The 26,963-nt window shown below is 36.9% G+C and overlaps 1 pseudogene; it reads left to right on the top strand.

The window, feature by feature from the left end:
* The first annotated feature begins 6,887 nt into the window (after positions 1-6,887).
* Positions 6,888-9,017, top strand: LOC129624166 (nucleolin-like; annotated as a pseudogene).
* The last annotated feature ends 17,946 nt before the right edge of the window (positions 9,018-26,963 follow it).

Genomic DNA, 26,963 nt, shown 5'->3' with positions numbered 1-26,963 from the left:
TTCTTGTTTTTTTTTTTTTTTTTTTTTTGGTGTGTGATAATAAACTGAAAGTGATTCTGAAATTAAAAGCAATACATTCTCAAAATGGATTCTAAATTTAGAATTGAAATCAATGCTAACTTAATAATCTCTTCAAAGTTTTTTTGGGGGGGTCTCAAATTTATTTACATAGTGGAAACTAGAGAGTATTAATGGATTCTTTATAATGTTCACATCTTAAATTATTTTTAACTGTAAACTCAGACATACAATAAAATCTTATTTAATAAAACTATAATATCTACAAATTAATCCACACAGTTTCCTTTTCACTACTGTTATGTTTAGGAAAAATGTCTCTTTATTTTTAAGGCTAATCATGTGCTCTGAAATTCACTTTTTCCTGCCCCTCTGAGACAACACTGTGGATAATCCCTTCTTTCCAAGTCTCCCAAATTTCTCTCTCTACTTTATTTTCCCCCATCAGTGCTAAAACATGTTTTAAAATTCTTTAAAGTTTTTACCAAAGATTTTCAGCATCTTTCCATTCAATCTCTTCTTCCAGTTCTATTTCTATATCAAAATTAAAAAAAAAAAACAATACTTATTCGAAAAGTTACTAAGACTTCTATAAAAAAAATGTGATACTAAACTCCGAAAAATGTCCTCAATTTGTATCTTATGTTACCTCCTAGTATTATCCTGAAAATATGTTCATCCTTAAAAGCTATATCCATCTTTATGCATAACCTCATCTCCCTAGAAACTGATTTTTCCCACTGATTATTTTTAGTCTTTCTCCTTAGCAGACCCTCATTCCTTTGGTCATTTCTAAAGGTCTGTATTCCTCTGGTTTGGACATACTCCCTTCTCTTTTTAGCACACATGCGTGCATGCTAAGATGCTTCAGTTGTGCCCAACTCTGTGTGACCCCATGGACCGTAGCTTGCCAGGCTCCTCTGTCCATGGGATTCTCCAGACATGCATACTGGAGTGGGTTGCCACACCCTCCTCTAGGGGATCTTTCCAACCCAGGGATCAAACCCATATCTCTTACATCTCCTGCATTGGCAGGCAGGTTCTTTAACATAGAGTCACGGGAAGAAGCCCCTTTTTATTTTTTTTTAATTATTTTATTTTATTTTTTAACTTTACAATATTGTATTGGTTTTGCCATATATCAACATGAATCCGCCACAGGTATACACGTGTTCCCCATCCTGAACCCTCCTCCCTCTCCGTACCATCCCTCTGTTGTACATATACACAATGGAGTATTACTCAGCCATTAAAAAGAATACATTTGAATCAGTTCCAATGAGGTGGATGAAACTTGAGCCCCTTTTTAGAATAACAGTCCTCTGAAATAATTGCTTCTCATTTCATGCTTTCAACCTTGTCTACATACCACCGGTCTGAGAGATAACAAAGCAACTAAAATTATATCCCAAAGTGAACCCTTGATTATCTCTCCAAACTCTGCTCTCTTCTGAGTTCTCTCTGTGTATAAACTGATTCCCAAGCACCTGAAAATCAGAGGAGCTGATGTTTCTACTCTGTGGATTTATTCTGCCTCAAACTTATTTGTATTTTTCCAGATTACCTATCATTTGTTTACTTGATACTAATTATTTCCTTAACTCCCACCTTACACTATGGATTAAGCTATGTAGCTATATCATTCACATCACAGGTCAGGCTCCCTGGGACACAGGTTCTGAAACTGATATGTACAAACAGGAGATATATTTGGGAAAGCTCTTGGTATGTGAGGGTTCAAGAGAAACACAATTGGGAGAATCAGAAAATCTCAACTACAAGTAAGTTTCAAAGCACCTGGGACAGTATTTAAGAAATGTCTGAATTGAGACAGGCCCTTCATCCCCCCTCCTGTATCAACTGAGGCAAACATATAATGAGATAGCTCTGTGAGATAACTCCCTTTGACTGAAGGAAATCCTCATGGAGACTCAACATTAAGCCATCAATAGCCAAAGTTCCTGGCATCTGAAGAATAAGTGCCTCGGTCTCAAATGAATGGGGTGGGCCCGGGCAACAGATTGCAACATCCACCCCCTTACCCAGGAAGGTCTATTTACTTTGTATTAAAGTATTGTGTGGATGGCTCAGTCATGTTCAACTCTTTGGGACCCCATGGTCTGTAGCCTGCCAGGCTCCTCTGTCCATGGAATTTTCCAGGCAAAAAATACTACAGTGGGTTGCCATTTCCTACTTGATAGTATTAATGTATTCACCTAGGAATAGTTCCTTCAGGTTTGTTTGCTCTCTTTTCCTAAGGAAACCCATACAAGAAATGTTTGCAAGATTTTCTAAAGCTGTTGTCACAGCAGCTGGCCTTAGAATAGCAACTCAAACTTATTTCCTTTTTCTAATACCCATTCTAGACAGATTCAATCATCCTCAGGTATCACCTCTAACAGAGGCTCACCTGGTGGGATGATCTGAAGGATATGAGTCTCTAGTCATCAGGAATTTCTCAAGCTGATGCTACTGTACTTGGGCAATTGAGTCCAAATGGAGCAAGGGGGTATCAAGAATCTCTGCAGTGTGTCACCTGGTGCCAAAATGTTCTTCTCCACCTTAGTGGTGTAACAGCTACCCTACCTTCTCCATACTGGAATATTATTCCTTTCCTTGCTTACTGGTCCCTTGCTTCTCTCCCCCAGTAGAGGTAACAGCTTTATGGAAATCAGAATCTCTATATGCACAGAATTTGTAGGGAATAAAGCCCAAATTTCCAAAGTGAATCCCTGGGAATAAAGGCAAATAGGAACATTCCTATATATTGACTTCTGGACCCATACTTTGTCTATTGTGACAAAGTACCAAAGCAGAGACATTACTTTGCCAACAAAGGTTCGTCTAGTCAAGGCTATGGTTTTTCCTGTGGTCATGTATGGATGTGGGAGTTGGACTGTGAAGAAGGCTGAGTGCCGAAGAATTGATGCTTTTGAACTGTGGTGTTGGAGAAGACTCTTGAGAGTCCCTTGGACTGCAAAGAGATCCAACCAGTGCATTCTGAAGGAGATCAGCCCTGGGATTTCTTTGGAAGGAATGATGCTAAAGCTGAAACTCCAGTACTTTGGCCACCTCATGCAAAGAGTTGACTCATTGGAAAAGACTGATGTTGGGAGGGATTGGGGGCAGGAGGAGAAGGGGACGACGGAGGATGAGATGGCTTGATGGCATCACTGACTCGATGGACGTGAGTCTCAGTGAACTCCGGGAGTTGGTGATGGACAGGGAGGCCTGGCGTGCTGTGATTCATGGGGTCGCAAAGAGTCAGACACGACTGAGCGACTGATCTGATCTGACCAAGCGATATCTGTTATAATGGTCTTTGTGAACCCTGAAGTTACAATGGCACAATGACCCAGGAGGCCCCGCGGGCTATTCTCTCTGAGCTGGCGCTCATATTCGGTTCTGCCACTATCATGTTGGTGTTTTCTGGTTACTGTTACATGACACCAAATCTCATCACTATGTGCCCACTACATCGTCTTTGCTGAAAAGTAGGTCCTTTATTCTAAAACAAGTATCCTGTCTGGGTGAATCGAACATCCTATAAGCTCACTTAACATTGCTTTATGAGGCTCTGAAGAAAAGGCAACTTGAAAACTCATCAAGACAAATCATCCTTCTGTTGATCAACTTGCTAATAGTTTATTTCCTCAAGCTACAGTGCAGGATTTGAATGATGGGCTCATGTATTCATTGTGCCAACTATGACTAGAGGCTTGCTGACATCAACTGACTGTCTTTCAATCCACTTGGTTGTTGATGGTGAATGTGTCTGTTGGGTGTTAATATGGGTAAAAGATGTTCACACTTATGCATACTTCTAAAGTCTCAGCATCATGCCTCACTGCAGATGAATTTTCCAATCTTCCAATTGTTTTGCTCACAAACACCTGATCAAACCATTGACTTCCCCCTCTCTTCCCCAACTCTGTATTAGCCACTTTTTTGTGTGTTTGAAAGTGTCCCTAAGTTATAACTGTCCCTTGGAAGCTGTTCCTCTCCCACTTCTGTTTTGTCTTTTAGGGCCACACTTGAGTGGGGCTGAAGGATAGATATAGTCAATCTTTAGCTTGTATTCAGTCTACGAAGTCTGTGTTCTTTGGAAATAAGTACAAGATTTCCCGAAGTATCCACTGATATGTTCCCTATCCCCATTTTAAGGTCCTACACTTTTCAAATCAGGAACATTTGCAGAGAAGTCTGCTCTTTTTTTCCTGAAGATACTTTAATATTTACTTTTATACAGGTTGGCGTTTTAGTCACTAAGTCGTGTCTGACTCTTGTGATCCCATGGACTGAAGCCTGCCAGGCTCCTCTGTCCATGGGATTCTCCAGACAAGAATACAGGTTGACTTGTAACAAATTATTTAAGTTTTTGTCTAAAAGTGACTTTTAAGTAGGCTTAAAGTATATTTTAAATGAGTACAGAGTATATTTTACCTGAGTATAGACTTCTAGGTTGGCAGTTATTAGTTTTTTGTATTTTATAGATACTGTCCTCTGGCTTCCATTGTTTCTGTTAAAAAGTTAACTATTGGTGTTATTTTGGTTTCTTTGAAGAGATAACATTATTGTTAACATCATCTCCAGCTTATTTAGGAAGAGGGCATGGCAACTTATTCCAGAATTCTTGAATCCCCATGGACAGAGAAGCCTCACGGGCTATACTCGGATATGACTAAGTGACTTAGGATGCACATCCAATGTATTTAAGACTTACATTTTTTCTTGGATAACTAACATAAACCTACTTTGTAGCACAGAGAACTCTACTCAATATTATGTAACAACCTAAATGGGAAAATAATTTGAAAAATGTAGATATGTATATGCATAACTGAATTACTTTGCTGTACCCCTGAAACTATCTCAATACTGTTAATCAACTAAACAAAGTTTAAAGAGATTTACATTTTTTTATGTTACCAGCTTTTATATGATGAACCTAAATATAATTTTTGCTGCATTTATCCTGGGTGGGATTCTCAGGTCTTCTTCAATCATTAACTTGAATATTTTAGATAATATTTAGTCATTAACATCTTAATTCTTTCTTGTACTATCACTTTCCTTTATATGGGATTTGAATTATACCTATATTAGACCTTTAACCACATCCCAGGTGGCACAATGGTAAAGAATTCCCCTGCCAATACAGAGAACACAAGAGATGCAAGTTCCATCCTTGCATTAGGAAGATCCCCTGTGGTAGGAAATGGCACTCCAGTTTTCTTGCCTGGGAAATCCCATGGACAGAGGAGCCTGGTGGGCTACAGTCCATGTGATCAGAAAGAGCTGGGCATGACTGAGTACACACACAAACACACACACACACATACATTATCTTATGCTTATCTTACTTTAAGAAAGGTTTTGGTTTTGCTTTTGTTAAGCAGCTAGAACAAAGATGAATCTAATAAGGTGCTGAGGTAATTAAAAACAGGTCAATCTATGGTTACCTCTTTCTCCTAAGGTTTATTTTTAAGGTTCCTAATTGTGTCCCAACTGAAAGTATTGGCCTGCAATTTCTCCCTTCATCCTATGTGTATACCAACAATTCCATGCAGTTTCTCTTTGCCACCATATTTTTGAATCTGCACATAACTTAATAATTAAAGTGCCCCAAATCTTGGTTCTTTTGGTTTTTATTCTCTCCTTTTTCAAACCCTATAATAATTCCTCACTGCTCTGGAAGGTTCCCCAAACATTTGAATACATTTTAAAAAATAGCTTGTCCAGATTTTCTAATGTAAGTGCTAGTCAAAAACAACCTAATCTGCCATTACAGGAAACAGATTGTTGGTAGTATAATGTAACATTTAAAGAATGGGCCTTGGCAGCTAAGATTTCTGAGACTGAGTCCTGGATCTCTTACACAGAAACAGCTCTAACATTATGTTCAAGAGAATAAATGTTGAAGCCAAACTGCATAGGATTTAATCTTGAGTCTCTAAATTGAGTGACCTTGAACAAGTTTCTTAATGTATCTTTGCAATATGAATTCTTATAGAAAGTTGAAAAAGCATTAATTCCTACCTATATCATTGTTGTGCAGAGTAACATGTATAAGCAATTTTAACAATGTCTGGCATAAATGTAGCACTCAACAATGTTAGATTTTTTTTTAAATTTTATTTTATTTTTAAACTTTACATAACTGTATTAGTTTTGCCAAATATCAAAATGAATCCGCCACAGGTATACATGTGTTCCCCATCCTGAACCCTCCTCCCTCCTCCCTCCCCATACCATCCCTCTGGGTCGTCCGAGTGCACCAGCCCCAAGCATCCAGTATCCTGCATCGAACCTGGACTGGCAACTCGTTTCATATATGATATTACACATGTTTCAATGCCATTCTCCCAAATGGATTAAAGATCTAAACGTAAGACCAGAAACTATAAAACTCCTAGAGGAGAACATAGGCAAAACACTCTCTGACATACATCACAGCAGGATCCTCTATGACCCACCTCCCAGAATATTGGAAATAAAAGCAAAAATAAACAAATGGGACCTAATTAAACTTAAAAGCTTCTGCACATCAAAGGAAACTATTAGCAAGGTGAAAAGACAGCCTTCAGAATGGGAGAAGATAATAGCAAATGAAGCAACTGACAAACAACTAATCTCGAGAATATACAAGCAACTCCTACAGCTCAACTCCAAAAAATGTTAGATTTTTCTTTGTGTTCTCTTGGCAAAATGAAGCTAGTATGACCTACTAATAAGGTTGCTTTAAGAAATGGAGGCTTGCTTTCATCTCAGTCTTGAGCGCTAGCTGGCAGCCAAGCATATGCGCTCAGGGATTAGCGGCCGCCATCGACGGTGCTTAGGTTCCTCTGGGCTCGTCTGCACCACTTGCCACACACTCCGCCGTCATAAGCCGCCATCATGGTAAAGCTCGGAAAGGCCGGTAAAAATCAAAGTGACTCCAAGAAAATGGCTCCTCCCCCAAAGGAGGTAGAAGAAGATAGTGAAGATGAGGAAATGTCAGAAGATGAAGACGATGAGAGCAGTGAAGAGGTTGTTATTCTTCAGAAAAAAGGCAAGAAGGCTGCCACAACTCCAGCAAAGAAGATGATGGTTTCACCAACAAAAAAGGTTGCAGTTGCCATACGGGCAAAGAAAGCAGTTTTCACCCCTGGCAAAAAGGCAGCAGCTATGCCAGCCAAGAGGACAGTTACACCTGCCAAAGCAGTGGTAACACCTTGCAAAAAGGGAGGCACCTCAGGCAAAGCATTGGTAGCAACCTCTGGTAAGAAGGGAGCAGCCACCCCAGGCAAGGGAGCAAAGAACAGCAAGAATGCCAAGAAGGAAGACAGTGATGAAGAAGATGAAGATGACAGTGAAGAGGAAGACGATGATGATGAAGACAAGGATGAGCCATCAGTGAGGAAGGCAGCTGCTGCTTTTGGTGCTGCTCCTGCCACAGATGATGAGGATGACGATGATGATGAGAAGGAGGAGGAGGAGGAGGAGGACAAAGATGACTCTGAAGAAGAACCTATGGAGATTGTGCCAGCCAAAGGAAATAAAGCTCCAGTAAAAGCTGTTCCTGGGAAGGCTAAAAGCACTGCTGAAGATGAAGAGGGTGATGATGATGATGAAGAGGAGGAGGAAGAGGATGACAATGATGAAGAGGAGGAGGAGGAGGAGGAAGAAGAGGAGGAGGAGGAAGAAGAAGAGGAGGAAGAGGAAGAAGAGCCTATCAAAGAAGCACCTGGAAAACGAAAGAAGGAAATGGCCAAACAAAAAGCAGTTCCTGAAGCCAAGAAACAAAAAGTGGAAGGCACAGAACCAACTACTTCTTTCAATCTTTTTGTTGGAAACCTGAACTTCAATAAATCTTCTCCTGAATTGAAAATGGTATCAGTGATCTTTTTGCTAAAAATAATCTTGCTGTTGTCGATGTCAGAATTGGTGTATCTAGGAAGTTTGGCTATGTGGATTTTGAATCTGCCGAAGACCTGGAAAAAGCCTTGGAACTCACTGGTTTAAAAGTCTTTGGCACTGAAATTAAACTGGAAAAACCAAAGGAAAAAGACAGTAAGAAAGATCGAGATGCAAGAACACTTTTGGCTAAAAATCTGCCTTACAAAGTTACTCAGGATGAATTAAAAAGTGTTTGAAGATGCTGTGGAGATCAGATTAGTCAGCAAGGATGGAAGGAGTAAAGGGATTGCTTATATTGAATTTAAGACAGAAGCTGAGGCAGAAAAAACCTTGAAAAAGAAAAGCAGGGAACAGAGATAGATGGGCGATCCATTTCTCTGTACTACACTGGAGAGAAAGGTCAAAGTCAAGACCATAGAGGTGGAAAGAATAGCACTTGGAGTGGTGAATCAAAAACCCTGGTTTTAAGCAACTTCTTCTATAGTGCAACAGAACATATTCTTCAGGAAGTATTTGTGAAGGCAACTCATACCAAGGTGCCCCAGAACCAAAATGGCAAATCTAAAGGGTATGCATTTATAGAATTTGCTTCATTTGAAAATGCTAAAGAAGCTTTAAATTCATGTAATAAAAGAGAAATTGACGGCAGAGCCATCAGAGTGGAGTTGCAAGGACCCAGGGGATCACCTAATGCAAGAAGCCAGCCATCCAAAACTCTCTTTGTCAAAGGTCTCTCTGAGGATACCACAGAAGAGACGTTAAAGGAGTTGTTTGATGGCTCTATTCGAGCAAGGATAGTCACCGACCGGGAGACTGGATCCTCCAAAGGGTTTGGTTTTGTAGACTTCAACAGCAAGGAAGATGCCAAAGCTGCCAAGGAGGCCATGGAAGATGGTGAAATTGATGGAAACAAAGTCACTTTGGGCTGGGCCAAACCTAAGGGTGAAGGTGGCTTTGGAGGCTGAGGTGGTGGCAGAGGTGGCCAAGGTGGCTTTGGTGGCAGAGGCCAGGGAGGCTTTGGAGGGTGAGGAGGCTTCCAAGGAGGCAGAGGAAGAGAAGGAGACCACAAGCCACAAGGAAAGAAGACGAAGTTTGAATAGTTTCTTCTATCCCTGTCTTTCCCTCTTCCATTTAAAAGAAAGGACTCTGGGGTTTTAACTGTTACCTGATCAATGCCAGAGCCTTCTGAGGAAATTCCAAGACAGTATACAGCCCTGTGGTCTACTTGGAAATCCGTATAGATAACATTTCAAGGGAGATAACACTGTTGGTGTTGACTGGATATTCGTATAAATTTTTTAAAGAGATGAGTGATAGAGCTAACCCTTATCTGTAAGTTTTGAATTTATATTGTTTCTTCCCATGTACAAAACCATTTTTCTCCTATGGAGTTGTTTTTGTTGTTGTTGTTGTTGTTGTTGTTGTTGTTTTTTTGCGTTAGGGGGTGTAAAGGAAAGCAGAATGTTTTATCATGATTTTTGCTTCAGCAATTTTGGGACAGATTAAAAGTCCTAGAACTCTGGGGGAAAAAAAAAAAAGAAATGGAGGCTTTAATATAAACAAAATTATTTTGCTAGTGCTTAGTACACAATAAATACTCATATATTAGTATGTGAATAGTAAATGAATGAAGAATATATAGTAAATTAATGAATTAAGAAAAGGCTTTCCCTCTGTAGTATCTTTTAATTCTCTTCTGTTTTAGTAGATCACCTTATCAAGTTCAGCGTTAAATAAGAACTGATGGATGCACAGATATTTGTTTTTGAGATGATTAGATGTCATGAAAATCAAATTAGAAACACTCAGAATTGAGTGATCTTTCTCTGCACATTGGAAGTCACATCTCCATAACCACATGATTGATCATTCATGATTTAAACAGAAATTGTGTTTGATATTCATGTCAAAGGTCAGAGAACAAGAGGCAATAATAATATTTTAAAGAAATTATTTGAAAGAGCTTTCAAATTTTTATGCATTTAGTCATTTCATTATTTCTCTTAATATTGGAAATGCAATTTTTAAGTAAAAACTGTTAAAGATTTTAGTAGTCATGATTAGAGATTACTTGATAAAAGGATTTGGTTATACAATTTTCAATCTGGTTTCACAATGAATATAACTAAAGAATACTAAATAATATGGATAATATGAATAATGGACTGGTATGAACACAGAAGAAGGACTTATATTTGAGCCTATGTTTTCCAAGAATTTTATTAGTCCTTGCAGAAACACTTATCAAATGTGCAAGCAATTACTCTCTGAAAAAATAATAATAGATTTCATAGGCTGAACATCTCCCTTAACTCTAAAAACAAATGACATGTAATAATGAATTTTCGACCTTTACATTTAGGGTCAGAAAAAACTTATATTAAATTATACATTTCTTCCATTCATTAAAAATTAAAAAAAATAAAAGCAATAACACACAACTTTTAATTTCAGAATATTTAACACAGAATTTAGAAGACACGTGTTGGAAAAGAAATTAACTTATTACTAGAATTTTGTATTTGTTCTTAGATGTAACCGACAAGTAGAAGTCACACAATGGGAAAGTTTAAAATTTATAATATTTCAGATATATAAAAAAGAGAACAGTTTAACAACCATTCATATGCCCCTCTTCTTAGCTTATACAAATATATGCAGAGTTAAACATTCTTATGTGGCCCTAATCAATTTCATTCCCCTTTTTACATATCCTGCTCCTACCAGAGCTCATCAATCTCTTAAATTTGGTGTTTTTCATTTTCATGCATGCCTTTATATGTTTATTTCACATCTTTATATCCATAAACATGATCTAGTATTTTGCATACTTTTAACTTTTATGTAAATGTAATAATGTCTTTTCCATTATGCCATTTATTGTTGGGTTCCTCATGTAGAGTTTGGAAGTCACCATTCTGTCCTAACAAGTGGAAAGCTGAACAGATTGACAAAATCAACAACTCTTCATGAATCCATAACAAAGAAAATGAAACAAGGCAAACTGCTGACACAAGAAGAGACAGATGAATACAGAGAATAACAATTTACTAGAGCAGAAACCTCCTAAGAAACCAGGGCCAGGAGAAAACCTGATCAATGTGAACAAGGCGAAGAGTTAAAAACTCCAGAGCACCCAATCATTGGGTGGTACCACAGTTTTGTGGGATTTACCTCTGGGTTTAGTCATGTTTCCTTGGTAATAATGGGGAAAAATACTTCCAACTAGAGGAGGATAATGGGAATCCTTTTGAAATAAACCAGAGCACTCTGTTCTTAATACAGCCTGCCCTCAAAGGAAACTAGTTAACCAGAGCCTGGCCTGCTGGCGTATTTTTGTTGTTGTTTTTGTTCAGTCGCTATATCCAATTTTTTGTGACTTCATGGACTGCAGCATGCCAGGCTCCTCTGTCCTCCATTTCTCTCCCAGGGTTTGCTCAAATTCATGCCCATTGAGTCAGTGATGCCATTCAACCATCTCATCCTCTGCCAAACTCCTTCTCCTTTTGCCTTCAATCTTTCCCAGCATCAGTCTTTTCCAATGAGTCGGCTCTTCACATCAAATGAAAAAAGTATTAGAGCTTCAGTCCTTCCAATGAATATTCAGGGTTAATTTTCATTAGGACTGGCAGGTTTGATGTCCTTGCTGTCCAAGGGACTCTCAAGAGTCTTCTCTAGCACCACATTAGAAAGCATCAATTCTTTGGTGCTCAGCCTTCTTTATGGTCCAACTCTCACTTCCATACATGACTACTGGAAAAACCATTGACTAGATGGACTTTGTTGGCAAAGTGATGTCTCTGCTTCTTTAATATGCTGTCTAAGTTTGTCATGGCTTTCCTTCCAAAGAGCAATGCTGGTGTATTATCAGAAGCTAACTGACTTGAGGGAAGGGAGATTATCCAACTCTCATCCACCTAGTCATCTGGTCCGTAAGGGAGTGGGGCAGATATCTGAAAAACATTTGCAACATTCACAGTTCAAAAGAATGGGCTTACTAAAAGACTAAGACCTAATCATAAGACTATAAAATGCCTCCTGGCCTTCCAACCTCCATCTTAACTCCACATTACTAAAGGTCTATTACAGCAGTTGTTTTCATCTGGCATATACATGTTCAGCTATCCAGAAAAAATTACAAGTATACCAAAAGTCAAAAATAAAAGAAATTAAAGACATCAGGAACAAGCATGGCAGAGATGTAGGAATCATCCGATTGGGAATTTAAAACAGCTATGATTAATATGTTAAGGCTCTAATGAATCAAGTAGAAAGAATGCAGAAAAAGATAGGCAATGTAAGCAGAGAGATGAAAACCTTAAGAAAGAACTGAAAAAAAAAAAAACTAGATATAAAAAACACTATACTAGAGATGAACAGTGCCTTTGATGGGCTTATTAGACATGGCTGAGGAAATAATTTCTGAGTTAAGGATATCCCCATAAAAACTTCCTGAGTGGAAAGGCAATGAGAAGAAATATTGAAAAGAAAAAAAAAATAGAGTATCCAAGGATGATGTGACAAATATGAGTAGTGGAAATGCCATAAGGAGACAGGAGGAAAGAAGGAAAGAGAAGAAATATTTGAACCAATAATGACTCAGAACTTCACCAAATTAATGTCAAAAACATTATGGTTTTTATTTTAATCAATAAACTTACATGATTTATCCATGTTAATGAATATAGTTCTATATAATTTACTTTCATAGCTATATATTTCATTGTATAAATATATGATAAATTAGTAAATTTATTTTCCTGCTGATGGTAATAGCTTCCAATTATTTGCTTCCGTAAATGTGACAATAAACATCCTTCTTAATATCATTGTGCATACATATGACATAGGGCAGTGCTTATGAACAAAATTTTCTGTGATGAGGAAGTTTTCTATATGAATGTTGTTCAAAGTAGTGAGCACTTAAAATTTGGCAAGTGTGGCAGAGTAACTGATTTTTTACTTTAAATTCAATAAATACAAATTTAAATAGCCACAAATGTCTAGTGATAATATTTGGAAGTTTACTAAGAAGTACTATGCTATAGAAGTTGAATATTAGAGAAGTGCTATGCTGCTAAGATTGCCGGGAGAAATATCAATAACCTCAGATATGCAGATGACACCACCCTTATGGCAGAAAGTGAAGAGGAACTCAAAAGCCTCTTGATAAAAGTGAAAGTGGAGACTGAAAAAGTTGGCTTAAAGCTCAACATTCAGAAAACGAAGATCATGGCATCTGGTCCCACCACTTCATGGGAAATAGATGGGGAAACAGTGTCAGATTTTATTTTTCTGGGCTCCAAAATCACTACAGATGATGATTGCAGCCATGAAATTAAAAGACGCTTACTCCTTGGAAGGAAAGTTATGACCAACCTGGATAGCATATTCAAAAGCACAGAGACATTACTTTTTCAACAAAGGTCTGTCTAGTCAAGGCTATGGTTTTTCCAGTGGTCATGTATGGATGTGAGAGTTGGACTGTGAAGAAGGCTGAGCACCGAAGAATTGATGCTTTTGAACTGTGGTGTTGGAGAAGACTCTTGAGAGTCCCTTGGACTGCAAGGAGAGCCAACCAGTCCATTCTGAAGGAGATCAGCCCTGGGATTTCTTTGGAAGGAATGATGCTAAAGCTGAAACTCCAGTACTTTGGCCACCTCATGCAAAGAGTTGACTCATTGGAAAAGACACTGATGTTGGGAGGGATTGGGGGCAGGAGGAGAAGGGGACGACAGAGGATAAGATGGCTGGATGGCATCACTGACTTGATGGATGTGAGTCTCAGTGAACTCCGGGAGTTGGTAATGGACAGGGAGGCCTGGCGTGCTGCGATTCATGGGGTCACAAAGAGTGGGACATGACTGAGCGACTGATCTGATCTGATGCTGCTAAAATTGCTATCATTGTATCAGAGATATATTCATTTTCAACTTTACTATTTCATATTGCATGAAAAATATTCAAACAGTTCAAATTCTCTTCAGCACAGATAAGAAATCGGTTTTATTTTTATATCTTAATGAACTTTTGTTACTGTCAGTCAAAATAATGAGTTCACAATTGCTTATCTTTATTTTTTCCTTTTCAGAGGAGAGAAGAGGCATTGTATTTTCTGATTACCAGTGAGATTAAGCATTAATTTTTATGACTTTTAGCTATTTGGCTTTCTCTTCTGTGAATTATCAACTCATATAATTTCTCCATTGATTTTTCTACTGGTTTATGTTTTTCTCACTGGTTTCTGATTGTCCTTCATATATTGTTGAAATGAACCTTTCTTTGGTTGCATTGCCAAGCTCTTCTCCACTTTTATTTCTGCTTGTGTTTCTTCTAATTATATATTTAAGACTCAGAAAATTAAAGTAGTTAAATATATTAGAATTCTCATATGGTTTTGCTTTTGAGATATTAAGACATTTTCCTAATTCAAGCTCTATATTTTATTATAAAATTAAAGAAATACATAATAAGAGAAATCTAATTTTATTTTTATATATGTGGAAAACATTAGTCTCAATACTATTTATTCCACTGTGTTCCCCTTGATTTTGCAAAGCTGTCTTTCTCACATATCACGTTATCAAATATTGATTTACTTCTGACCCCTTAGTGTATTTTTCTTTTCTTATACAAATATTATATATTAATTGCACTGTTTTTATAATTCAAGAAAATTCCTCCTTCTTGTTCTTCTTAAAAGCTGTCTTGACAGAGTATATCATGTAGGGACTCCTTTTTAAACCATTTTATGTATCTTTGTATAAATATATACAAAAATATAGCTGTATATATTTATATACAGCTTGGGTGGACTTTGAGTTCCAAGCATCTCTGTGCCATGGGACCCAGCTTTGTCCAGAAACAGGAAACCAGAAGCAACCTCTAAACAAGAACTTACCAGTGCAGAATTATGAAAGACCAGATCCATTGTCTTAGAAAGGGACACCTTTGAGTTAGCTTTACTCTGAGTTCTTATGGAACCAGACTAAATCAATTCATCATGGCAGTCTGTCTAAAATCACATCCTGCCTGGCTCCCTCCTTGTCCCTCTCTTGGTTTCCTCATTCTCTTACTAGTTTTGGTACACTTTCTTTAAAAATCCTTTGCACAAGCATGGTTATTTTAGAGGCTGCTTCTGAAGAACCCAGCTTCCCTGGTGGCTCAGAGGGTAAAGACTCCACCTACAATGCGGGGGACCTGGGTTCGATCCCTGGGTTTGGAGGATACCCTGGAGAAGGGAACAGCTACTCACTCCAGTATTCTGGTCTGGAGAATTCCATAGAGAGAGGAGACTGGCAGGCTACAGTCCATGGGGTCACAAAGAGTCGGACATGACTGAGGGACTCTTAGTTTCTGAAGAATCAAATTGAAAACAGTAGCAGTTAGCCCTTTGTTCTTTTGGGTACTAATATGAAGCTTGTCTAGCTTCACTCTCTCATACAACTATGCACGAGCATATACACAAATGTGAATTAGTTGGGATTTTTAATAGAAAAAGATCAAATTTTCAGATTATCACTTTTCATACGGCATCTTTGTGTTCATACACCTGCATCTCTCCCATTTTTCAGTTCTACCATAATTATTCAATATAAATTTTTTTACATAAAAGTTATGCACATCTTTATTACATTTATTCTTAGACATCATATATATATATATATATATATATTTTTTTTTTTTTTTTTGCTATTTCCAAAGACGTTTTGTTGCTAATTTAAAGCAATTGAATTTGTGGCAATCTAATATTTCCTGGTGGCTCAGTGGTAAAGAATTTGCCCGCCAATGCAGGAGAGGTGGGTTCAATTCCTGGGTTGGGAAGATCCCTGGAGAAGGAAATGGCAACCCACTCTAGTATTCTTGCCTAGAGAATCTCATGGACAGAGGAGCCTAGTGGGCTACAGTCCATGGGGTCACAAGAGTCAGACACAATTTAGCAACTGAACAACAACAGATATTTACCAACATTGCTAAACTTCCTTACTCTATAATTCTCTTTTGTCTTTTTGGTTTTCTAAGTAGACCATCATATAATCTAAGGATGACAATTTATTTTTCTCTTAAATTTAGTTTATTCCTGTGACTTTTCTTATAACTATAGAATATTGATAGCACTGCTGCTGCTGCTGCTAAGTCGCTTCAGTCGTGTCCGACTCTGTGCAACCCCATAGATGGCAGCCCACCAGGCTCCCCTGTCTCTGGGATTCTCCAGGCAAGAACACTGGAGTGGGTTGCCATTTCCTTCTCCAATGCATGAAAGGGATAGATTTGATAAGACCTCGTAAATTAAAAAGAAAATTGATATTTATCACTTATTCTACACATATTTCTGATATTTTAGAGTGCTATCAATAAAGTACAGAAAAACTTCCCTGTCAGGGAAGTTTATTTATAATTCTGTTTTTGCATAATGCAAGTTGCAATACTAAATAAAATAAATAATACCTTAGTCTATAATTCCTTAGTAGATTAAAAATATGTGTTCATGATACACCTTTTTTATTCTTAATTCAGATTTTTATAAAATATCATTTCACCTAATATTGATATGACTACATGAGGTTTTTCATGTATGTTTAGTATTTGCATAGGAATATTTTTCAAGATTTGGGCCATCTCATATAAATAATCAACAATCATTTAAAAACAATTATAGTCTTTCAAGTTTAACCTTTTATTTGGAGAGTTTTTACAGTTAGATTATCTAAATATTTGAAAGTATTTTCAAGCTTCTTATGTTTTCTATTACATTTTTTCCTGCATTACCATCTAAGATGTTATGCATTTAATTTTTAACATTTTATTGATTACCCTTAAAACTTACAAGGCTGCAGTTATTTGAAAGGCTAAAATTATCTGTATCTTTACACTATAAATATTTTAAGAATTTTTGAAATTTTCCATTTCAATTTGTGTTTTAAATATTATGGATGTTCAGTATTTTATTTCTATCATTTTCTTCTAAATTAAAACTTAATATTATTGCTTATATAGCTGATGCATATTTATAATGTAAATTTGTAGGTTTCATATTTTCTTCTGCATCTTATATTCAAAATTTGGTTTCCATTTCCTATTTTAACTGACACTCTTTAAGGGACCATAGATGTAAATATATTAGTGATAACAATCTTTTGTTGTTTTTGTTCTGAAAGTATCATGATACCTAACAGTCATTCATGGTGAAAATATTCTTAGTCATGGTATTTTTTTCCTCACAACATAGAAGATATTCCAATCTCTTTGTGATTTCATTTATAACTTGGAAACCTCTTTATCAAGGTAATTGGATTTCTTTTTGCATAAAAAGGTATTTATTTAGTTTTGAGAGTTAAATAAATTACAGTTTAAGTTTTTTCACTCTTAAAACAGCTTAGGTAATTCTTACACAAAAAGAGGACAAGGTATGGAAAGTATAAAATCACAAATGTTTTCACTCATTACAGATGACTTTATATAATTTCACCACTTATGAATTATCAGGACATCTATAAATTGTGAAAATTATTTTCCTATCTTATTTCCAAATATTATGTATTTTCTGTTTACTTTTGGAAACTGTGAATATACCAGATCACATATTTCATATTTATTTAGTTATGCCAAGATGCTATAATAGGAGTTTAAAAAGTATTTGTTACACATCCCAACAAAGGCATAACAAAACTTAACACCAACATTAGTTATGCCCTTGTTTCTTTTCAAAGGAGATCACCTTTTCAGAGGCAAAAGTATATTTCTCCATATTGACATAGAGAAATATCAATAATGTCAAATGTATTTTTCTCAACTTTACAACAACCCTCCCCTTTGGCAAACATCAATCTATTCTCTGAATCTGTGAGTTTGATTTTGTTTTGTTTGTCATTTGTTTTTTTATTTTTAAGATTTCTGATAGTTCTATTTGTTTATTTTTGCTTTTGTTTTTGAAGTCAGACCCAAAAATTCATGGCCAATACCCATGTCAAAGAGCTTACCACCTATGTTTTCCTCTAGGAGTTATATGGTTTCAGGTATTACACTCAAGTAATTAACCTATTTGGAGTGAATTTTTCTGTACTGTTTAAGAGTGTTGTCTAGTTCAGTGTTTTGCATGTGGTTGTAGAGTGTAATCAACACCATTTATTGAAGATACAGTCCTTCCCCATTATAAATTCTTGCCTCCTTTATCATAAATTAATTGACCACATATGCCTAGGTTTATTTCTGGGCTGTCTATTCTGTTCCATTGAGGTATGTGCCTGCTTTTATGTAAATACCACACTATTCGGATTACTACAGTTTTTTTTCTAATTTTTAAAAATTAATTTATGTATTTTAATTGGAGGCTAATTACTTTACAATATTACAGTGGTTTTTGCCATATATTGACATGAATCAGCCATGGGTGTACACGTGTCCCCCATTCTGAACACCCTCCCACCTCCCTTCCCATCCCATCCCTCAGGGTTTTCCCAGTGCACCGGCTCTGAGTGCCCTGTTTCATGCATCAAACTTGGACTGGTGATCTATTCATATGTGGCAATATGCATGTTTCAATGCTATTCTCTCAAATCATCCTACCCTCGCTTTCTCCCACAGAGTCCAAAAGTCTGTTCTTTATATCTGTGTCTCTTTTGCTGTCTCTCATATAGGGTCATCATTACCATCTTTCTAAATTCCATATATATGTATTAATATACTGTATTGGTGCTTTTCTTTTTAATACAGTTCAAAATCTCTAGTTTTCGTCTCTCTGAAGATTGATTTGGTAGTTTCATTTTTTTTTTCTGCAAAATATCATTGGAATTTTGATAGGGATTTAGTGAATCTGTAGATTGCTTTGAGTAGTACAATCATTTTAACTATTTTAATTCTCCAATCCATGAGCATGAACTACCTTTCCATTTATTTGTATCTTCTCCAATGTCTTTCATCAATGTTGTTACAATTTTCAGTGTATAGATCTTTCACCTCTTTGGTTAAATTTATTCCTAGGAATTTTATTCTTTGTAAAATGCAATCATGTATTGGACTGTTTTCTTAATTTTTGTTTCTGATAGTTGATATCAGTGCATAGAAATGCAACAGGTTTTTGTATATAAATATTGTATCATGCAACTTTTCTGAATTCATGTATCAATTCTAAAAGTTTTTTGGTGAAGCCTTCAGGGTATTCTATATATAAAATCCTGTTATCTGCAAATAGGGGAAGTCTCACCTGGGCCTCTAGCAGGTTAGCTAGGGAGTGCTGTGATTACATGCTCCTGCTAGTGCTTGCAAAGTAGAGGGAGAACATAAAACTGGCATCTGACAGTGCTTCTGCTCCCAGTGAGAATCCCAGCGGGCTCCTACCCCACCAGCAGATTCTTCAAAGTTAGCAAATGAGTCTTTTTCCTATACAGTCTAAATGCTTTTCTGCTCCTTTTGTGTTGGGTTCCTGTGTTCGTCTGCAATTTAAGCCCCTTAAGAGCAGAATTTCTGTTCCTTATAGACTTTGGGTCTCCAGGATAAAAGCCCTGTTGGTTTTCAAAGCCAGATGTTTGGGGAATTGTGTTTCCATTTCAGGCCTCAAATGTTCAAGTGTCTGAGGCAGGACATGAACGCCTCACTCCTCAGGGAGTAGCTCTGTAACTGTGAGATCCCTTCCTATTGTGACAGTGAGATCATGTCTCTGCCTTTCCTCATTGTGGTCCTTTTATTTTCTATTGTGGAAAACTAATTTTCAGATCCACAAAGAGGAAAGTGTTCCCCATGTAGCCCAGATTTGGTGTGTCCACAGGTGGAGGTGATCAGTGTGTTCTCTCATTTGATGGTGTAGCTCTCTTTACAGGCACTGCATTTGTTGCTTCCTGGTATCTCAGACACATTACACCCCTGGAGTAGTATTTTTTTTTAAAGTTTCTTCCCTTGATTTAGGATGTTCTAATGGCAGAAAGTGAAGAGAAACTAAAGAGCCTCTTGATAAGGGGGAAAGAGGAGACTGAAAAAGCTGGCTTGAAACTCGACATTCAAAAAACTATGATCATGGCACTTCACTTCATGCCAAATAGATAGGGAAAAAGTAGAAACAGTGACAGATTTTATTTTCTTGGGCTCCAAAATCACTGCAGATGGTGACTACAGCCATGGAATTAAAAGACACTTGCTCCTTGGAAGGAAAGCTATGACAAATATAGTATGTACATTAAAAAGCAGAGACATCACTTTGCTGATGAAGATCCACAGAGTCAAACTTATGGTTTTTCCAGTAGTTATGCATGGATGTGAGAGTTGGATCATAAAGAAGGCTGAGCACCAAAGAACTGATGCTTTCAAATTGTGGTGCTGGAGAAGACTCCTGAGAGTCCCTTGGACTGTAAGGAGATCAATAATCAATCCTAAAGGAAATCAACTCTGAATGTTCATTAGAAGGACTAATGCTGAATCTCCAATATTTTAGTCACATGATGTGAACAGCCAATTCACTGGAAAGACCGATGCTGGGAAAGATTGAAGGCAAAAGGAGAAAGGGATGAAAGAGGATGTGATGGTTAGATAGCATCACTGAGTCAATGGACGTGAGTTTGAAAAAACTCCAGGAGGTAGTGGAAGACAGCGGAGCATGGTACGCTGCAGTCCATGAAGTTGCAAAGAGCTGGACACGATTTAGTGACTGAAGAGCAACGACAGAAGGTGAAGGTAATATTAAAGGCAATCTCAAGTCTTTGTAAGAATGGCATTTTTGTTATTCACTTTATTCCTTTCCTCAAATAATTAGCCAGTTTAATCAGAATTCAGTCTTCTTTTCTTTGCAAGGTCATTTCCCCCATGGTCTATCATTTTAATCAAGTTGTAAGCCTCTGAAAACCTTACGTATAAAAGGCATTACAGATGGTGCTCTTCACAGCACATACTCACAAGCTAGATATTTCTTCTAGCTTATCGAATGCCTGTTTATTTCAAATAAGGAAAGCTCCACTCTTTGCAACCCCATGGACTGTAGCCTGCCAGGCTCCTCTGTCCATGGAATTTTCCAGGCAAGAAGACTGAAATGGGAACCCAGGTCTGTTGAGTCTCCTGCATTGGCAGGCAGATTCTTTATACTGCACCACCTGGAAAACCCACAAGGGAAGCTCACTGCCTGCCTATTCTTCTTTCTTCTCTCCATCCCTCCCTCCTTTTCTTCCTTTTCTCTCCTCCTCAATATCACTCACTCTTTTCCTACCTCTCTCTCTCTCTCCCATTTAACTCCTGGGGTGTTTTACATTCTTCTGAGTTCAGCTATGCTTCTAAGGAAATTTTAAAAATATATTTCATCAACATTTATTGTAGAGTTTTCAATATACCTAGTTTACCATGTTGTTAGAAACAAAGGAACTCAAGAGACATTTCTAGGTACTTGGTTTCAGAAGAACAAAAAAGAACTGAGGAAAAAGTAAGCACTTCACCCAGTTTGTCACAATTATGTACTTGAATTATCTGATTATTCAAATGTAAATAAAAAACTTATTTAGTTTCATAACATGAGGGAAAGGTGAAAAGCTAGTGTGGATTTTTCTTAATGCTTAAAGTATTTCATCCATGACCTCTTTTCAACAATTCCAGATAATTCAACTCTGAAATTTTCCTCTTCTATGCATTTGTTATAAAATACAATACTCTTCTTACAAAAAACCACCTTAATTTATAAAGGAAGGCAATATTCCTTGTATTTGGAGTATCTGTGATTGTATGACACTACACAAAGCCCCAGATCAGAGTTATAACAAGTACAATGCAAGCTGAAATGGCTGAGGTTAATTTTTTAACGACGAAGTTTCTTCATATTGTATTACTTTAAAAATTACATTTATTACCAACCATCAAGATAAAACTGACAACTATAATAAAGAGCTAATATAAGAGATGTACTGAGAACAGCACTCCATATCTCTCTGTACACATAATTCAATTCTAAAAATTGAATTGTAACCTTACTCTAGCTTTTTCTAAAGCAGAAAAACATACATAAACCCTGATGTTGTCCCTAAATCATTGTACATTTTTAAAGTGCTTTGAAGTTAACCAAGTACTTTTACCTCAATGATCTCATTTGATTTGATTCTCAGATTATCTTTGTGATATAGACAAATGGAGATATTGTTATCATTTCTACAAATGAGAGACCTGAACTTTAGAAATGTGGTTAAGCCCTTAGAGTCTCTTATTTCTGTACTGAGGATGAGGAAAGAAGTCTTGTTGTCACTGTTTGCCTTCTACTACAGAACAGCAGACAGCTACAACTCAAGTGTCTATGCTTTCAGGCTTATTCTGCAGGGGTATAATAAAAAGATCACAATACAGTAACTCTAAGAGGAATGTGTGTTCTTCAGTATAATTCTACAAACAATCAACAAAATAAATACACTGTTACGCTACTGATTTGGGTTTGAGAAATCATGTTGTAAGCCAGAAAGCTTTCCATTATGATCAGGGTTAACTATAACAACTAACACAATGGCAATTTTTGGACTACTATTAATTTTGCTATTGATATATTGCATTTTTAATCTTTACCTAAAATAATTAAAAGTGTCTACAAAGAGAAGAAATTAAAAATTACAATATGATGATCATAAAAAAAAATTCTAGTTCAAATAGTACTAACACTTTGTCCCCTAGTCTTTCTCTTATTTCTGTATATTTGGCCATTCTGTTACCAGTAAAGCACTGATATAAGGTTTTCTATCACTAAAGCTATTTCACATTGTGGGGTCCTAAGCAGATTATTAATAAGATAAATAAAATGGTACCATGGTTCCTATGTCTCATACATTACTGTGAACTAAGCCATAAGTTATAATCACTCCAAATTGTGCATTAGATATTAATATCCCTAATGATAAACATTTTATAGAAAACAACATAAATTCTTTATCTCGCAATGTTTGATAAGAATACATAATGAAACAAAGTGTGGAAACAGATTACAATTATCTTTTCTCTTTACTAACATGCAAACAAATAATAAACCATATATCAATGTTGGTAAAATACATACAAAATTTTATGTAGGGATTATTAATTAGAAAAACATACACGTATGGGTACTATATATGTGTAGGAGCACATAAATGACAAATACATTAGACTACTATTAGTTGGATTTCACTATATATAATTGTAAAAGTGAAAAAATTGTAGTGGGTAGATAATTTGGTTAAACTAAAGCTGTGAAAAAGAATGCAAATACCTACTACATTATCTAGCCATTTCATCCCAAGGTAATAGCCAAGAAAAATGGAAAAGCATGCCCTGAAGAAAGGAATGGCAACCCACTCCAGTATTCTTGTCTAGAGAATTCCATGAACAGAGGAGCCTGGTGGGCTACAGTCCAGTCTGTGAAGTCACCAAGAGTTGGATATGATGGAGTGACTTTCACTTTCACTTTCATATACATATAAGGACTTGTACATGAATAATATATCAGCTCTATTTATAGTGGCCCCATCCTGGAAATAATCAAGAGGTTGTCAAGTGGAGAATAAATAAAAGAATTGTAGCATATCCACACAATGGAATGTTACTCACCAACAAAAATGAATGAATTATTAATACAGACACCAGCAAAGATGAATTTCAATATAATTATGCCAAGTGGAAGAGCAAAATATTAATACAGAGAATAGCAAAAATGAATTTCAAAACAATTATGCCAAGAAGCAGAAAAAACATGTAAGTACTACATGATATCAATTATATAAACTCTGAAAAATGCAGCCTAATCTATAGTGACAGCAGATCAGTTGTTGCCAAAATCAGTGCTAGAGATGAAGGAGGAGTGGAAACAGAAAGAATGAAGGGAAGTTTCCAAAGGGTCCTGAGGAAACTGCTGTGTCTAATGGATATATTCATCATTTGGAAGTAAGTGATGATTTCAATTTATATACTTGGGTAAAAATGTATTGAACTGGTATTCTAAGTATATTCAGTTTTATATATGTCAGTAACATCTCAATAAAGTTGTTTAAAAAATTATAGAACCAAGCTCAAATACCACTCCCTTCCATCCACTTCTAAGATAGAATTATTCCAGAAGCGCTTATTCCACCTTTGTGCTCTGAAGGAAGCAGGCAACATGCAAGAAATTGTGAAACCACCATGTTGTAGGGAAGCCCAACCTAGCCATATGGAGAAGCCATGTGGAGGAGACAGAGATATCTGACCAGCCCTGAACTCTTCTAGACATTTCAATCACATTAAAGACATGTTAGCTGGGGCTTCCTTGGTGAGTCCAGTCATTAATAATCCACTTGCCAGTTCAGGGAACATGGGTTCAATCCCTGGTCCAGGAAGATCCCACAGGTTGCAAGGTAACTAAGCCTTTGTGCCACAACTACTAAGCCTGTGCTCTAGAGAAGCCAACAAGAGAAGTCACTGCAATGAGAAGCCCGTGGCTCTCAACTAGAGGGGAACACCAGCTTGCAGCAACTAGAGAAAGCCCATGCCCAGCAACAAAGACCCAGCACAGCCAAAAATAAATAAATATTTTAAAAAGAAAAGGAAAAGGACACATGAGTAGAAGCCATCCTGAAAATTTCAGCTCTCTGTATCAGCAGGGTCAACCCACAGGGAATAAAGAATACCTGTCCTTAGTCATCACCATCCAATACAGCGTAAGTGTTTGATATTAAGCTTTTGATTGCCAAGGCATCCATTTCAAAATATATCTAACTTAAATAAATAAGTATCCAGCTGTGTTTCATGGCTACTAGCAAAACAACCAGATAAGGAGCTAGGCTCTTGCAGAAAGCCTTGGGTAACCTGGATAACGCACCTTGAGTAATCCCGCTTCTTCCTTCCTAAGCCCTAATTCCCATTCTTATGCTTTAAATCAGTCAATAAAAAGTAAACTTACAAAACCCTAGACACTCCATCCTTGGGTCTTAATAAAGTTCCAGGTTCATATTCTCTCTCTCTGCCCTTAACCTCAGCTGTATGGCCTTCAGACATTTCAAGTACCCTCCAGAACAAGAAGAGTACTAAATCTTGTACTTCACAATTCCTGATGCTTTTTGCTGAAATGTGTTTGGCAATCATAAGAACTACAAGGGCAAGTCCAGTCACAGCACTGAATACAGTGAGAGAAATATCTCTGGGGACTCGATACAAGTACACTGACCTTGGCCCAGACAGCACCACTATCAACATGCTGGGATTGAAACAACACCTACATTTAAGAAACAAAAGACACCATAAATGATAATAGTAAAATAGATAGCTAGTGAGAAGTTGCTATATAACACAGGGAGCCAAGCCTGGTACTCGGTGATGACAGAGGGGTGGGAAGGTGAGAGGAGATGGAGATTCAAGAGGGAAGTAATGTATGTATAATTATGGGTAAATTGCATAGTTGTATGGCATAAACCAACACAATATTATAAACCAATTTTCCTCCAATCAAAGAATAAATAAAATTAATTTTAAAAGGAAAAAAGTGATAATTGTTGTTTTAAGCACCACTACCACCCCTGTCCAAAAAAGATAAAAAAAATTCTCTTCAGCTATATTTTTAGTGTAATTAACTAAAATATGTGATGTTAATATAACAAATAAAATTTTTATTTTGATATTATAAAAACAGAATTACATTTTAAGCATTTTTTAACTCCAGGTTAAAATACATCTTAAAAACATTCTTTTATGAATTAAATATTTTAAACATTTGCTTTTTTAATGTTCTGACATTATTACTGGAACTCTGATATTTCTTATCTGAACTCTTTATGGTAGCAAATTCTTGATTTTATAAGGACATCATCAATTATATAATTAGGAATAAAATTGGTTTGCAACTTCTATTAGTGCCATTATATAATGTTAAAGCAGGCTGTATTTAACTTCAGCTGGATTTTAAGATGAATAAAATTAGCAGTTTATAAGTAAAGTGGCATCCAGTTGCCTAAAGAAAAGAAGAGTCTGAACTGCTTGATGAAAACCAGCTTTCCCTGTAACTAGCAATCCTGAGCAAATGAAAAGACAGGGTCAGATATTTAAAATATAATTTAAAATCATTTACAACCGTGTTGATGGAAATCCACTAAGTTCTGTGGAAGTCTAAGAAATCCTGCTGCTGCTGCTAAGTCACTTCAGTTGTGCCCAACTCTGTGCGACCTCATAGACGGCAGCCCACCAGGCTCTATTGTCCATGAGATTCTCCAGGCAAGAATACTGAAGTGGGTGGCCATTTCCTTCTCCAATGCATGCATGCATGCTAAGTCACTTCAGTCATGTCCAACTCTGTGCGACCCTATGGATGGCAGCCCACCAGGCCCCTCTCTCCACGGGATTCTCTAGGCAAGAATACTGAAGTGGGTTGCCATTTCCTTCTCCTGTAATAAATCCTAGGAGCAATTATTATTGTTATTTGCATTATAAATTCTATGTATATTTAAGTATTTTAAAGTCAGTAGTGTAAACTGGTTAATTGTGAATAAATTTATTCGGAGTCTCTCACTGTTGAGGCATCAATCAGGTCAAAGAAGATGGCTGTGTGTGTGCATGCTAAGTGACTTCAGTCATGCCTGATCTTTGGAACCCCATGAACTGTAGCCTTCCAGGCTCCTCTGTCCATGGAATTCTCCAGGCAAGAATCCTGGAATGGGTTGCCATTTCCTTCTCCAGGAGATCTTCCCAACCCAGGGATCGAACCTATGTCTTTTACATCTCCTGCATTGCCAGGTGGGTTCTTTACCACAAGCGCCACCTGGAAAGCACAAAAAGAAGAGGGCTGGGTCAGCATAATGACTGGATCTCTTGAGGCTGACACAAAAGCTCCAACTTTCTCTTTTCTTAGGATCATTTAGTAAGAAAAGACTGAGCACAAACTAACTTGTGTTGACAGTGAATTTCTGAATCCTGACAGGATAGAAAAGAACATCTTCCTTTGGATCTACTCTCTTCTGGCAGGTCTGAAAAACCCAATGTTAGCCTGAGGAATAAAGTTAACAAACATTACTAAATTCTGGATAGAAAAAAGCTGTTCAAGGGGGAAGTCTGTAACACTTATTTGGAGCACATTTGACAAGATTCCTTCCTCTCAT

The sequence above is a fragment of the Bubalus kerabau genome, chromosome 12, assembly GCF_029407905.1.
Source record: "Bubalus kerabau isolate K-KA32 ecotype Philippines breed swamp buffalo chromosome 12, PCC_UOA_SB_1v2, whole genome shotgun sequence".
Taxonomy (NCBI): Eukaryota; Metazoa; Chordata; class Mammalia; order Artiodactyla; family Bovidae; genus Bubalus; species Bubalus kerabau.
Note: the sequence above shows the minus strand (reverse complement) of the source record. Positions and strands in the feature narration are given on the sequence as shown.